We start from the raw sequence: 13,860 nt of genomic DNA on the forward strand, positions 1-13,860 counted from the left end.
AGAACCGGGACCAATGGGGGCATTGGTCCCGGTTCGTGAGCCCAGGGGGCCGGCCGGGCCACGTGGGCCATTGGTCCCGGTTCATCTGGACCTTTTGGTCCCGGTTGGTGGGATGAACCGGGACCAATGGGCCTCGCTCCTGGCCCACAACCATTGGTCCCGGTTCGTGCCTCAAACCGGGACTAAAGATTAGACCTTTAGTCCCGGTTTGAGGCACGAACCGGGACTAATGGGGTTGAGACCTTTAGTCTCGGTTCGTGCCACGAACCGGTACGAATGGTCCCACTTTCAAACTCTACCCCCCCCCCCCGTGGATCGCCTTTTCAGTTTAAAAAATAAATAAAAGAAAATGATGGAAATGTCAAAAAAAAATAAAAGAAAATAAGTTTCCCATGTCATATGTGGTCTAGTTGTTGGGAAAATTTGCAAATGTGAATTTTGACTTTATTTGCAAAATCTCTCTGAAATTTGTAAAAATGGGCATAACTTTTGCATACTAACTCGGATGAAAAAGTTTTTTATATGAAAAATCATCTACTCGAAAAGTTACATCCGAATTTTATTGCCTCGTTTACACATACACATCACCTGGCTTCCTTGAGCGGATACAGTCAAACCAAACTTCAGGATTTAGTTGCTATAAACTCTAGCTTAGACACCAAACCAAGTAAACAACAAAAATTGCTGAAATTTTATTGCCCGCCGTCGCACTCTTGACCTCTGCCTCACGACACCTCAGAGCCACGTCAAGTCATGACCTCTGCTGTCTGCCTCACGACACCTCAGGGCCACGTCAAGTCAGGGCCTCAAACAGGTTCAGCTCGACAGCCACCCCTTGCGCAATGGCATTTGGGACTGAAAAGAAGAAGCAAAAAGAAGGCAGTGTTCAACTGAAAATATCGGTGCAAAAACATCTTAAGCTAGATGCTACTTATATGGGGTTCCTAAGAGCGGCATGCTTTTATTGAGCTGACAGCATTGATCATAAAATAGCAGTCTCACATATGTGATTTACATGGGGTTGCACACGTATTCAACAAGCAAACAACAGTAGTACATGTGATTCGCCCTCCATTCGTAAGCACCCACGATAATTGTCCTTCCACTTCAACAGCCTCTTTTGTGAGTTATATTTAACAAAGAACTATGTTGGCAGTTTGTCATACAGGTTCTGAAGTTAAATGAGCACGCTACAGCCCCCTCTGATCATGGTTACAAGTATTGATGTATAGTACCCCCTCCGTCCCAAAATATAAGACCATTTTTGACACTATGATAATGTCAAAAAGGGTCTTACATTTTGGGGGCGGAGGGAGCACGCTTTATCAGTTTACTGAGGTCTGCCCTTGTTTGCTACCAAGGATGTCGTGTAATCAAACAATAATGGTTCCCTAACCTAGGCACCTGGCATTTAGCAAAGTCAAAGTAATACACAACAATTCTGAAAAGCCATATTAAACAGTGTTTGCACCATTAAAGGCGTTTCTACAACAAAACAGACATGAGTTGGACTGGCTCGACAAAACTACCTGCTGCATCTTTCAAAAAGAAAACAAAAGCAAAAGAAAATTACCTGGAGGACCACCCTTTTTCCCCAGGATTGGGAATAAATTCCATAAAGCCTGAGGATGCTTGTGAGGAAGTGCATTTGACTCGATGCCCGTATGTTTGGATATCCCACTTTGAGTGTATGTGTAATTGAAACCAACACATCTTTCGGCGCCAAACTCAGCCAGCCCTTGCAGAGCCTTGGTGCTCGTGTTGACAGCAAGCACCCATGACTTGTGATCTGAGAAATCAACCTTGGTCATGATGTAGAAAGTATCATCATCTTGCAAGCTCACAGCAGGACTTCCTGCGTGGAGCCTCGTCAGAACAAGCTTCTTGTCGAAATCATGAGGCAGATGATTAGGCATCAGCTCGAGATGGCTTGGGTCATCTATTTCGATCTATGAAGCTCTGAGATGGTAGTCCTGCCATTGCCAGATCCCTGAAGGATACATCGCCATCTTCCATCCATCGAATTTCCAATTCCCAAAGTAGTAGCTAGTGCCGCGTTTGATGATACCAGGGTAGCTCATGCTGACGTACTTGAGGCAAACGTTGACTGCAGCCATGTCCCGCACCGAGTTGATTCTGGGGTTGGGCAACTCTGACGGTGGCAAGGGAATGTGACGAAGGATGGTGTTGCCTAGGAGCACATCGTGGATGAGGATACCATGTGAGAGGTCAACCCAAGCAATTGAACCGTTGTCTCCTCCGATTGTGATCACCTTGTTTGTGAACCTGTATTGGCAAGCATGTGGTGAATCGGCGAAGACCCTCTTGGTGGTCCATTGCCAGGTCTTCGAATCAAACAGGTTGATGTAGAACTTGACAGAGCTGCCAGGTCTGGGTAAGGGCACTGTGGAGAAGGCGGCCACGAAGAAGCTTTTGTGGTGGCCGGTGCCGCAGCAGCTCAGGAGACCAACATCATCGTCAGAAAATATGAGCTTGTCAGGGTCGGGGAGCAGACGAAGCAAAGGCTTCTTGAGGCCAGTGCTGCTGCTGATCCGGTAGATGAAGTATCTGTCGGGGAACCCTGTTAAACATTTTCAAAATCCTCAAAAACCTAATAGAAAAAAGGTTACGGGGCTTTTAAGATCTAGAGTGAAAAAAATCGAAAAAAATTCAAACAGTGGGCAAACTGTGGTCAAACGATGGTCAAACTAATTATTCTAGAATATTAGTGTTACTAAATAATTATTTCTGTTATTTCAATTTTGGTCAAATCTGGTCAAACTATGGTCAAACAATGGTCAAACTAATTATTCAAGAAATATTAGTGTTACTAAATAATTATTGTTTTTTAAAACAATAGTTTCAGAATAAAACTATGAAATGTGTCACTTCATGCTCAAGCAAAATTCCTGAAGGTTAATAGGATTGACATCTTAGTATTGTCAGGAAAACAACAAGTGCAGACTTGGAGCGAGGGAGAATAGAACCCGGAAGTTAAGCGAGGGAGGATGGGTGACCGTTCGGGAAGTCAGATGATTTGGAATGATGAGGGGTGATTAGAGGATAAATTGAGAAGTGATGAGGGGTGGTGATTACAGACTAGAGGTTAAAATAATTCAGAAATTTGAAAATAAAAAAATTTAAAAAAAATTTCAAAATTTATTTTCAAAAAAAAAATCATAAAATTTCCTTTAGTCCCGGTTGGTGTTACCAACCGGGACTAAAGGTGGAGCTCCACGTGGCCACGCCCTTTAGTCCCGGTTCTGGATTGAACCGGGACTAAAGGGATAGGCATTAGTACCGACCCTTTAGTCCCGGTTCCAGAACCAGGACTAAAGGCCCTTATGAACCGGGACTGAAGGCCCTTTTTCTACTAGTGTCATCATGTCCGTGATCACATCCGGGACTCCTAACTACCTTAGGTACATCAAAACACATAAACTCATAATACCGATCGTCATCGAACGTTAAGCGTGCGGACCCTACGGGTTCGAGAACTATGTAGACATGACCAAGACTCATCTCCAGTCAATAGCCAATAGCGGAACCTGGATGCTCATATTGGTTCCTACATATTCTACGAAGATCTTTATCGGTCAAACCGCATAACAACATACGTTGTTCCCTTTGTCATCGGTATGTTATTTGCCCGAGATTCGATCGTAGGTATCATCATACCTAGTTCAATCTCGTTACTGGCAAGTCTCTTTACTCGTTCCGTAATGCAACTTCCCGCAACTAACTCACTAGTCACATTTTTGCAAGGCTTATAGTGATGTGCATTACCGAGAGGGCCCAGAGATACCTCTCCGACAATCGGAGTGACAAATCCTAATCTTGATCTATGCCAACTCAACAAACACCATCGGAGACACCTGTAGAGAATCTTTATAATCACCCAGTTATCTTGTGGCATTTGATAGCATACTAAGTGTTCCTCCGGTACTCGGGAGTTGCATAATCTCATAGTCATAGGAACATGTATAAGTTACGGAGAAAGCAATAGCAATAAACTAACGATCATAGTGTTAAGCTAACGGATGGGCCGGGTCATGTCCATCACATCATTCTATAATGATGTCATCCCGTTCATCAAATGACAACACATGTTTATGGTTAGGAAACTTAACCATCTTTGATTAAGGAGCTAGCCAAGTAGAGGCATACTAGTGACACTCTGTTTGTCTATGTATTCACACATGTACTAACTTTCCGGTTAATACAATTCTAGCATGAATAATAAACATTTATCATGATATAAGGAAATATAAATAACAACTTTATTATTGCCTCTAGGGCATATTTCCTTCAGTCTCCCACTTGCACTAGAGTCAATAATCTAGTTCACATCGCCATGTGATTTAACACCAATAGTTCACATCGTCATGTGATTTAACACTCTATAGTTCACATCGCTATGTGACCAATACCCAAAGGGTTTACTAGAGTCAATAATCTAGTTCACATCGCCATGCGATTAACACCCAAAGATTACTAAGGTGTGATCATGTTTTGCTTGTGAGAGAAGTTTAGTCAACGGGTCTGCCACATTCAGATCCATATGTATTTTGCAAATTTCTATGTCTACAATGCTCTGCACGGAGCTACTTTAGCTAATTGCTCCCACTTTCAATATGTATCTAGATCGAGACTTAGAGTCATCCAGATCGGTGTCAAAGCTTGCATCGACGTAACTCTTTACAACGAACTCTTTGTCACCTCCATAACCGAGAAACATTTCCTTGTTCCACTAAGGATAATTTTGACCGCTGTCTAGTGGTCCACTCCTGGATCACTATTGTACCCCCTTGCCAAACTCATGGTGAGGTACATAATAGGTCTGGTACACAACATAGCATACTTTATAGAACCTATGACTGAGGCATAGGGAATGATTTTTCATTCTCTTTCTATTTTCTGCCGTGGTCGGGTTTTGAGTCTTTACTCAACTTCATACCTTGCAACACAGGCAAGAACTCCTTCTTTGACTGCTCCATTTTGAACTACTTCAAAAACTTGTCAAGGTATGTACTCATTGAAAAATTTATCAAGCGTCTTGATCTATCTCTATAGATCTTGATGCTCAATATGTAAGCAGCTTCACCGAGGTCTTTCTTTGAAATACTCCTTTCAAATACTCCTCTTTGCTTTCCAGAAAATTCTACATTATTTCCGATCAACAATATGTCATTCACATATACTTATCAGAAAGGCTGTAGTGCTCCCACTCACTTTCTTATAAATATAGGCTTCATCACAAGTCTGTATAAAACGACATGCTTTGATCAACTTATCAAAGCGTAAATTCCAACCCCGAGATGCTTGCACCAGTCCATAGATGGATCGCTGGAGCTTGCATATTTTGTTAGCACCTTTAGGATTGACAAAACCTTCTGGTTGCATCATATACAATTCTTCTTTAAGATATCCATTAAGGAATGCAGTTTTGACATCCATTTGCCAAATTTCATAAAATGTGGCAATTTCTAACATGATTTGGATAGACTTTAAGCATCGATACGAGTGAGAAAATCTCATCGTAGTCAACATCTTGAACTTGTAAAAACACTTTTCAACAAGTCGATCTTTGTATACAGTAACACTACTATCAGCGATCGTCTTCCTCTTGAAGATCCATTTATTCTCAATGGCTCGCCGATCATCAGGCAAGTCAATCAAAGTCCATACTTTGTTCTCATACATGGATCCCATCTCAGATTTCATGGCCTCAAGCCATTTCACGGAATCTTGGCTCATCATCGCTTCCTCATAGTTCGTAGGTTCGTCATGGTCTAGTAACATGGCTTCCAGAACAGGATTACCATACCACTCTGGTGCGTAATGTACCCTGGTTGACCTACGAGGTTCGGTAGTAACTTGATTTGAAGTATCATGATCATCATCATTAACTTCCTCACTAATTGGTGTAGGCATTACTAGAACTGATTTCTGCGATGAACCATTTTCCAATTCGGGAGAAGGTACAACTACCTCATCAAGTTCTACTTTCCTCCCACTCACTTCTTTTGAGAGAAACTCCTTCTCTAGAATGGATCCATTCTTAGCAATAGATAACTTGCCTTCAGATCTATGATAGAAGGTGTACCCAACAGTTTCCTTTGGGTTTCCTATGAAGACACATTTCTGCGATCTGGGTTCGAGCTTATCAAGTTGAAACTTTTTCACATAAGCATCGCAACCCCAAACATTAAGAAACGATAGCTTAGGTTTCTTGCCAGACCACAATTCATATGGTGTCGTCTCAACGGATTTAGATGGTGCCCTATTTAACGTGAATGCAGTTGTCTCTAATGCACAACCCCAAAAAGATAGTAGTAATTCGGTAAGAGACATCATAGATCGCACCATATCTAATAAAGTACGGTTATGTGACGCCCCCGATTCAATCGTACACTAATCAAACACGCAAACGTGTACGATCAAGATCAGGGACTCACGGGAAGATATCACAACACAACTCTACAAATAAAATAAGTCATACAAGCATCATATTACAAGCCAGGGGCCTCGAAGGCTCGAATACAAGAGCTCGATCATAGACGAGTCAGCAGAAGCAACAATATCTGAGTACAGGCATAAGTTAAAGAAGTTTGCCTTAAGAAGGCTAGCACAAACTGGGATACAAATCGAAAGGGGCGCAGGCCTCCTACCTGGGATCCTCCTAAACTACTCCTGGTCGTCGCTAGCGGGCTGCACGTAGTAGTAGGCACCACCCGAGTAGTAGTAGTCGTCATCGATAGTGGCGTCTGGCTCCTGGGCTCCATCGTCTGGTCGCAGCAATCGAGTAGAGAAAGGGGGGAAAAGTGGGAGCAAAGCAACCGTGAGTACCCATCCAAAGTACTCGCAAGCAAGGAGCTACACTACATATGTATGCATTGGTATCAAATGGAAAGGGGGGGGGGTATCATATGTGGACTGAACCGCAGAATGCCGGAATAAGAGGGGATAGCTAGTCCTTTCAAAGATTACGCTTCTAGTAACCTCCACCTTGCAGCAGAGGAAGAGAGTAGATGGTCAGTTCACCAAGTAACATCACATAGCCTAATCCTAACCGATGATCCTCCCCTCGTCGCCCTGTGAGAGAGCGATCACCGGTTGTATCTGGCACTTGGAAGGGTGTGTTTTATTAAGTATCTGGTTCTAGTTGTCATAAGGTCAAGGTACAACTCCAAGTCGTCCTGTTACTGAAGATCATGGCTATTCGAATAGATTAACTTCCCTGCAGGGGTGCACCACATTTCCCAACACGCTCGATCCCCTTTGTCCGGACACACTTTCCTGGGTCATGCCCGGCCTCAGAAGATCACCACGTCGCAGCCCCACCTAGGCACAACAGAGAGGTCAGCACGCCGGTCTAAATCCTAAGCGCAGAGGGGTCTGGGCCCATCGCCCATTGCACACCTGCACGTTGCGTACGCGGCCGGTGAGCAGACCTAGCAACCTCCATTACAAAGGAAGTTGCGTTACGCGGTCCAACCCGGCGCGCGCCGCTCAGTCGCTGACGTCACGAAGGCTTCGGCTGATACCACGACGTCGAGTGCCCATAACTGTCCCCGCGTAGTTGGTTAGTGCGTATAGGCCGATAGCCAGATTCAGATCAAATACCCAGATCTCGTTAAGCGTGTTATTTTGAAGTATCCGCAAACGCCGACCAGGGCCAGGCCCACCTCTCTCCTAGGTGGTCTCAACCTGCCCTGTCGCTCCGCCTCAAAGTAAAAGTCGGGGGCCGTCGAGAACTCAGGCCCACCACTACTTGGATGGAGCCACCTACCCCTTCAGCCCCCCACATCAGAATCACTTGCGGGTACTCAATGAGCCGACCTGACTTTAGTCACCACCTGTATAGTATGTATATATGTATGTACTCACCCGTGATCAACACCCGACGTGATCACGGCCCGATAGTATAGAATGGCAGACTGACAAGAATGTAGGGCCACTGATGATAATCTAGCATCCTATACTAAGCATTTAGGATTGCAGGTAAGGTATCAACAATTGTAGCAACAATGACAGGCTATGCATCAGAATAGGATTAACGAAAAGCAGTAACATGCTACACTACTCTAATGCAAGCAGTAAAAGAGAAGAGTAGGCAATATCTGGTGATCAAGGGGGGGGCTTGCCTGGTTGCTCTGCAGACAGAAATGGGCCCTCGCAGGTGAAGTAGTCGATCACTGGTTCAACCATGGTTTCGGGGTTTACCGGAAAAGGTAACGGAGGGGGAACACAATAAATAACAGAGCAATCAAATGTAACACAAGGAAAGACGCGACAATACGTTGTGCTAGGGGTGACCTAACGTAGGGATAGGCTATACCGGTGAAGGGGGGAAAACAACCGGGAAAGTATCCCCGGTGTTAGGCATTTTTGGATAGATGAAACGGAGGGGGATTGTTGCATGTTCTCTATGCTAGGGATGTGTGGCGGACGAACGGGCAGTGTATTCAGATTCGTCTCGTTGTTCTGAGCAACTTTCATGTACAAAACTTTTCCATCCGAGCTACGTATTATTTTCTATGAATTTTCAAAGACATTTACTGGAATTTACTTATTTAACAGAAAAGGGAATTATGACATCAGCATGATGCAATGCTGACGTCAGCAGGTCAACAGGTCGGCTGACCACTCAAACTAGACAGGTGGGTCCGGTGGGACCCACATGTCATTGACAATGTACTAACAGTGGGGTTTGTTTAATCTAATTAGACTAATAATTGTGCGGGACCTATTGTCAGTGGGTGTTTAGCCATTTAATTAACTAAATTAATTAATTACCTAATTATGTATTTATTTTGAACAGTTTAAAGGAGTGGGGCCCGCATGTCATAGCCACGGTGGTGCCCAGTCAGCGTTGACCCAAGTCAACAGGGTCAAAGGGGCCCGCGGGGCCCACACTCAGTGGCACAGGGCGGGACCCACCGGCGCCAGGTTAGCGTGGCGGCCGGAGCAACGCCGACGACCATTTTAGCGGCGGAGCATCACCGGACTTGGCCGTAAAACACTACGGTGGTCCGTTCGGGGCGTGCTTAGGCTCGTTCGATCGAGCGTTCAACGCCACATCCATCTACGGTGGCGGTGCGGCCATAAACGTCCGGAAACTATGGCGGCGAGTGGCGGAGCGGACGCCAGAGTTCGGCCCTCGCGTGAACTGCGGCTGGAGTGCACGGCAGGACTACTGGGGAGGCTCTACGGGGACCTGGCGAGGCCTAGAGCACGGTGGCGAGCTCGGGTGAGCACGACATCGACGAGGACAATGATGACGAGCTCTGCTGTGGAGTGAGCTTCGGGCGGCGATGGCAGCAGCGGCTACGGTGATGGATCCATGCGGGGAAATGAGTGGAGAGACGCGGTGGCTCACCAGGAGCCTTAAGGAAGTGGCAGTGTGCTCGGGGAGGCGCGGAGCATCTGGAATCGACGGCGACAGATGACGGCGATCCGAGGAAGGAGAAGAATATGGCGGTAGCGTGGAGGCTTGCTGGCGCGTTCGTTCGGTGTAGTCGACGTAGTCGACGTCGGGGAGCCGTTAGGGCACGTCGACGGGGAAATTGGGGCACGGTGGCCGCAGGATTGAGCAGCGGCGGCGAGCTCTCGGGCAAGCTCGCAGCGGGAGTGATAGAGAGAGCGAGGGGGAAAACTGGGGGTAGCTAGGGTTTCCAGGGGCTCGAGGGTGGCCTTAACCGCGCGGGGGGGGGGGGGGGGGGGGCACGGCGGATGGTCCCCGCGTGGCCATCCGCGGCCTGGACGAGCGCCCGGCGGCCACCGAGCTCGGATGAGCAGTAGGAGGAAGAAGGGAACTCCAGGTGGGCTGGGCCGCACCTGTAGCCAGTAGGCCTAAGTGCACAGTAGAACTTAGGCCCATTTCTATTTTCTTATTTCTTATTTCTGTTCTTCTTTATTTATCATTTTTTCCACACTTTATTTTAGTTTCTTTAAAATACCAAGTTAGCACCTAAATTAGTATCATAAAAATAGGCCACTGCCAAACCTATTTTGGACCCAAAATAAATTAGTTTAATATTTTTATACTTTCAAGAGAAATTAAATTATTATTTTAGCCACTGTTTTTAATAAGCTTAGGGCATTTAAACACTTTGTAAAAGGTTGGTTCCACCACCAAAACTAGTTAGGGATTATTTGCCACATGATGAACATTTTAGTTTTAATATCTGAAAACTTTTATTGTTTTCTTGATTTTGAATTTGAATTTGAATCGGTTTTGAACTAACGCAAGATTAGCAACAGTAATTGAAGTGACATGACATCATTAGCAGAGGGTTCCTGTAGCTTAATTATCCGGGCGTCACAGTTCTCCTCCACTACAAGAAATCTCGTCCCGAGATTTAAGAGGGGTGTAAGGGGGGGGAATTCTGGTTACGAAATTCTATCGAGTCTTCTCGGTCTTGGCTGCTCTTCCTGAAGAGGTTGATCCATTACTTGAGGTCTTCAGTCCTCTGCTTCAGTTCATCATGATGAAGTCGACATCCTTTCTTCAGGAATTCCATCGTACTTACGAAGAATAAAGGGTGGGTATTCCGGGGAAACGGACCTCTGCAAGGTTGACTATCTAGTCGATAATATCGGGGAAGGTGGCAGAAAGTAACTCTCGAATTGAAACTTAAGAAAATATCGAGAGCAAAGTACGGAGGTATCATGGGAAGTTTCGAGTGGGCAGGCAATCATTCGATGCCTGTTATGGGGCGTGAAAGGTGTTCATAGCAACTGGAATAAGTATTGTGTCTGATACCAGAATAGATCACTAGGCAGGTGGTCCGTGAATCATATACGAAGTCAAGCGCGAGGAATAACTTGGACAACAGGGTGTACAGGAGAGTCAGGTTTCGATCCTGTGGAACTGTGGGTTATGGGCCCACCATGTAGGTTAAAAGTAGAAAGGGCGGTGATATCTTGCACAATCATGATAACAAGGCATGCCAGAGGATAGCCTATCAGTTATGTTGGCACAACATCGGTACCAAGGGCGAGGGATGAACAGAACCATTCTCCTGCTCGTTGAACGAGGCGGACCATTAGGCAAAGTTCTCGTCCATCGGTGGATTCCGGAATGTCACCAATCAATAGTAATAGGTTCTTACTGACATAGTTGTACACCGAGGTGCTTACAAAAACAGTGACTTATTACTGCTTAGATCATATAAACCTCAAGAAGGTTAAACAAAAAAATTGAAAGGAAAATGTGATTATCAGATTAAACAGAAGAATGGAAAGGAAAATGTGCTTAAACATATATTTCAAGGGTATATCCTTCCCAAGGACAAGCCGAATATGATATCCATGGCAGAATATAATGTAGGAAACCATTTAGGTAATGGGAGAGGAATTTTCATGGCATTACCCATACAATGGTGTTTGGATAATGGATATAGAAAACTTAGCATTGCGCTTTCAATGCTCTTATTGAAAATTGGAGTACCACAGACATGCTCCGTAATAGCATTGACATGGTCTCCAAGCAAGGTCGGACTTTGGAAACACAAAGGATCCATCAGGAATAACTTGTAGAATAAGTTTTACATTTCGTCATGGAAGAATGGATAACCTTGCTGAAAAGGAATCCATAACAATAGGGCCTCCGGCCAGGCGTGCTAGGCATGACAACACCTTGCCAGGTCATATAAAGTCCAAGGTTATAACTCTTGAAAAACGTTCCAACCATCATATCTGACCGAGATTCAAATCTGATTGGTGTCAGGATACCTCAGCCTCAGGATGCCTAAGAAAGAAAAGGTGCAACACAATTGACAAGATGACATTATAAGATTCTCGGGCAATGAACTGTGGAAGCAAGTTCTGAAACAAGAGTTCATCATTAAACCAAGGAGAGGATGAAGAGGTGGCTGATGGAGTTGGCGACAACTCATCGAGATTACTAAAAAGATGGATTCCGACAATTATGTGAAAGGGGATAACATTTGTCAGATCAAGTGATATACTGATGTATGCTCGAGGAAAGCATACACAACCGATCATTGGTTGAAAAGTGCACCCGAAATATGGGCATAGGTAGTACGATCAATGTTAGAATGGTGATTTGATATCCAATACACAAAGAATGTAACTATCATTCATTCACTTACAAGCAATAGGGTTGTTAGAAGTTTTAACTTCAGACATCATAGTTAAATGGCTGGTATCCCGGTTAGAAACAACACGGGGACCAAGATAAGAACGGAGATGGCGAGAAGTATTACGATATCAAGAATTCTTAAGTGGTGGTGAAATTCTTGCAATATTCTTGACATAAAAGATGGTAATACTCCAAGGTAAGAAGAATAATTGCTGGATAGCAAGGAACTCAAGGTATAACACAAAACAAGAACAAGTTTGTGTTGGTGGGAAGGCAATAAAATGGTTGATGAGAATACAAATCATCGAGGGCAAGGATGGTATTTCCCATCACGAATTCAATTGATATCCTAGAAGACCTCAGAATGTTGATGATGATCACGACACATTTGTCGAGAGGTTTCAAGAAGATGTAACCTATCGGCGATGACAGCAAGTCAACGGAATGATGAAGCAAAAAGTTCTTGAAACCATGGGTATGACACAAACTCGAAATCAAGCTTGTTGTTCAAGGACAATTGATATGACGAGGAAGATCAATGTAAGATTTGCTGATCGTCGAAATTTTTGCTCCGGGAAGAAGGACCAGGTAGCACAGTTAAAATCGGCAGGACAAGGATATAGCCAACCAGGCTAGGAATGACGTGATCGAGTTCAAACTCGTAAGTAATGAAGGTAACCAAGATTTGTTTAATCGCGGTGCGGACTTGAGTCAGTTATCGGTGTCTTTGAGTGTTTAATAACTCAGAGCCCGTGAAAAATTGGAATCAGTGGGAATGTAGCACTTGATGAAGAACTCATAAGATGCAACACGGTTCTTAGATATTCTCGAGATACCAGAGGGTAATACTCGATGGTAGATCAAAGTAGAGGTTGGACTGGTGTATTGACTTGCAAAAGACAAGTGCTTTAACTTGTCCGAGAAATAGGATCAAAGAGAAAATATGGTCGGAACCACGATTGCGTAGGATCAATTCATAGATACCAAATGATATTATATCAACGAAACAGTTATTATTGCAAGAAGCTTCTATGGTAGGATCTACATCGTGTCCATGGGCATGAACACAAAGTTCAAGGTCGACTCCCACTTCTTCAATGTATAACCTTCCATTCACCTCTCACCTTTTGAAAATGACATTAGTTGTTGAAAGTTTTACCTGGTGCAATACCAGATAAGTATGACCCGTGAAATCTTTCAGGTTCACACAGAGTAAGGAAGGCATAGGTTTAACCCATCGGGGCATCTTATGAACACATACCTCAAACTTCAGAGTAAATAGTACAAGCTCGAAAGTAGAGTATGGTTATCAAAGCAGAGGATACAAATTACCAAAGACATTATATACCCATGAAAAGGATCACAAGGCTATTGAATATGAAGGACATTATTGCATAAAAATCCAACAAGGAACTGGTGGTCCTCAAGGAATCTGGTGTGAGCATCGGCACTCAAACAGAGTAAGAAAGAATGCAAGGAGATTCGATTATAGAAACAACTGACTAACTCAAAGATCAATTGCAAATGAATTATGATTTACAAAGCGAGGGATCAGAAGCAGACAATCTGATCAAGGATGGATAAGTTCAATAGACTTAGGGGCATAATCGACGGCACTTTGATTGGTCGAGATCCAGCTCGTGTTTAAAATAACGTCTAAGCCGGAAGGATGAATTCTAGGATCTGATTGAGGATTGCCAGCATTCGCAACATATTGCATCGACGGACTTAAAATGTCAATGACAAGGGAT

General features: G+C 44.3%; 1 pseudogene across 1 annotated transcript; it reads right to left on the reverse strand.

The window, feature by feature from the left end:
* Positions 1-575: 575 nt before the first annotated feature.
* LOC125510134 (uncharacterized) lies at positions 576-8,211 on the reverse strand (annotated as a pseudogene). The gene is made up of 3 exons (XR_015603547.1): positions 8,148-8,211; positions 1,574-2,581; positions 576-855 (listed from the first exon to the last, which is right to left on the reverse strand). The product of XR_015603547.1 is annotated as an uncharacterized LOC125510134 (transcript).
* Positions 8,212-13,860: the final 5,649 nt, after the last annotated feature.

The sequence above is a fragment of the Triticum urartu genome, chromosome 5A (assembly GCF_056163025.1).
Source record: "Triticum urartu cultivar PI428250 chromosome 5A, HENAU_Tu73, whole genome shotgun sequence".
NCBI lineage: Eukaryota > Viridiplantae > Streptophyta > Magnoliopsida > Poales > Poaceae > Triticum > Triticum urartu.